Source organism: Schistocerca piceifrons, unplaced genomic scaffold (genome assembly GCF_021461385.2).
Source record: "Schistocerca piceifrons isolate TAMUIC-IGC-003096 unplaced genomic scaffold, iqSchPice1.1 HiC_scaffold_954, whole genome shotgun sequence".
Lineage (NCBI taxonomy): Eukaryota > Metazoa > Arthropoda > Insecta > Orthoptera > Acrididae > Schistocerca > Schistocerca piceifrons.
The window spans coordinates 832501-835000 of NW_025729228.1; the positions used below are offsets into that span (position 1 = coordinate 832501).

At 63.0% G+C, this 2500-nt stretch overlaps 1 pseudogene; it reads left to right on the plus strand.

The window, feature by feature from the left end:
- LOC124773754 overlaps positions 1–2500 on the plus strand; it is a 7560-nt pseudogene that overhangs the window by 1886 nt on the left and 3174 nt on the right.

Here is a 2500-nt window from a genome sequence, read left to right on the forward strand (position 1 = left end):
CGAGTCAGTCGATCCTAAGCCCTAGGAGAAATCCGATGTTGATGGGGGCCGTCATAGCATGATGCGCTTTGTGCTGGCCCCCGTTGGGCGAAAGGGAATCCGGTTCCTATTCCGGAACCCGGCAGCGGAACCGATACAAGTCGGGCCCCTCTTTTAGAGATGCTCGTCGGGGTAACCCAAAAGGACCCGGAGACGCCGTCGGGAGATCGGGGAAGAGTTTTCTTTTCTGCATGAGCGTTCGAGTTCCCTGGAATCCTCTAGCAGGGAGATAGGGTTTGGAACGCGAAGAGCACCGCAGTTGCGGCGGTGTCCCGATCTTCCCCTCGGACCTTGAAAATCCGGGAGAGGGCCACGTGGAGGTGTCGCGCCGGTTCGTACCCATATCCGCAGCAGGTCTCCAAGGTGAAGAGCCTCTAGTCGATAGAATAATGTAGGTAAGGGAAGTCGGCAAATTGGATCCGTAACTTCGGGATAAGGATTGGCTCTGAGGATCGGGGCGTGTCGGGCTTGGTCGGGAAGTGGGTCAGCGCTAACGTGCCGGGCCTGGGCGAGGTGAGAGCCGTAGGGGTGCCGGTAAGTGCGGGCGTTAAGGTGGCCAAGTGGCGGCGGTGTGGCTGCATCCGGACTTGGCTTTTCGAAGTGCGGTCTTGATGTAGTCGTGCTGCTGCTGCGAGGTGCCTTCCTTGGGTTATAGTTACAGGGAGAGTGATGCGCAATACATGGGCCTAGCCCTCTTAGCCTCTCCTCTCCTGCGGTCTTCTCCCCTTCTCGTGGGCCCGCTGATTTTCGCAGAGTGGTAGACCGCACCAGGGGCTTGGGGGGGTTACCAGCCCCCCTCGCACTATCCCTTTTTTAGTTGGGGGCAGTAATCAGAGAATAAGTGGTGGCCCTTCCGCTGAAGGCGCCACCCCAACTCCCCCAGCACCTAGCCGGCCAACCGGCCGTGCCGAAAATCTTGTAACTTTTGCAGCTGAATACACCTGTAGTGAGTGCCACCGCAGCTTCACCACCAAGAACGGTCTCGGGGTCCATCGCCGCCGCCAACACCTTGCGGCCGCCAATGCGGAGATCGTCACGGAGAGGCATCGCGCGAGGTGGACGGAGGAAGAAGTCCTGTCGCTCGCCAAGGCAGAGGCCGAACTGTTCCTCGAGAGGGACGCCCGGTTCTTCTTTGTAAATCAAGAACTCATCAGGATGTTCCCCGACCGAACGCTTGAGGCAATCAAGTGCCGACGGCGGCAAGCTGCCCACAAGCAGCTTGTCCGCCAATTCATGGAGGCGCTTGAGATCGGTCGGGGTGAAGAGCCGGCGTCCCGCCGGGGAGCAGCGAGCCCGCTGCCTGACGCGGGCGAGGCCGCTGCGCCGCCCGTCGACGCAGCCGAGGACTTCGCGGCCGACACCACCGGGCCGCCGCCGGAGGGGCCGACTGACGCCGCCATCTGGGAGCATCTGGCGGGGCTACCCGCTTCCGCCCAGCGTTTCTCTGCCCTGGATCGTGTCATAGGTCTGGGGCGGGGCACGCCGCCCGATGTCATCCTGGGCATGCTCCCGGATGCCCTTGCGTCGGTCGGGTCCAGAGGGGAGAGATCGATCACCAGGACACAGCGGCCGCGCCAACCATCGAAGCGGCCGCCTGCCGCGCCGCCGACGCAGAAGCGCAAGCGGCGCCGCTGGGAGTACGCGAGAACGCAGGATGCCTTCCGACGGTCGCGTGCACGTTGCGTGCGCGGCCTCTTGGATGGCACCCTGCTCCAGCCGCCACCTGCCATCCCTGGTCTGCTGGACTTCTGGGCGGACCTCTTCACCAAGAAGCCCATCTCCACCGCGGGCTTCATTCGTGACCGCCTCCTCCCGCACTCAGAGCCTGTCGCTCTCGAGTGCATATGGGGGCCGGTCACACATGAGGAGGTCGCCGCCGCGTTGCCGCCCAGGGGATCAGCAGCCGGGCCGGACGGCCTTACCCCAGCGGAGTTGCGGCGCCTGCCGCACGAAGTCCTGGTGAAAGTGATGAATCTCTTCCTTCTGGCCCGCGCCCTTCCGGAACGCCTGCTTCGCGCGCGGACGTCCCTTCTCCCGAAAACGGCTGCACCAACATCCCCCGCTGACTTTCGCCCCATTACGGTCTGCTCGGTGTTGGCGCGGACCTTTCACAAGGTTCTCGCGTCACGCCTGATGCGCGCATGTGCTGTGGACGAACGTCAGCGGGCATTCATCCCTCGGGATGGGATGTTGGAAAATACCTTCATCTTGGACACTGCTCTCACCGACGCAGTTCGCTCCTGCCGCTCTGTCTTTGTGGCATCGATCGACGTATCTAAGGCATTCGATTCGGTAGATCATGCTGCCCTTCGCCCCGTGCTGAAGGCGCATGGCCTGCCGGATTGCTTTGTCGAGTATGTCGAGCGGTGCTACGAGGGCAGCACGACAGTGATAGCGGACGGCGCCGGCGTGGGCGTGTCTGTGCAGCCAGCACGGGGCGTTCGCCAGGGCGATCCCCTCT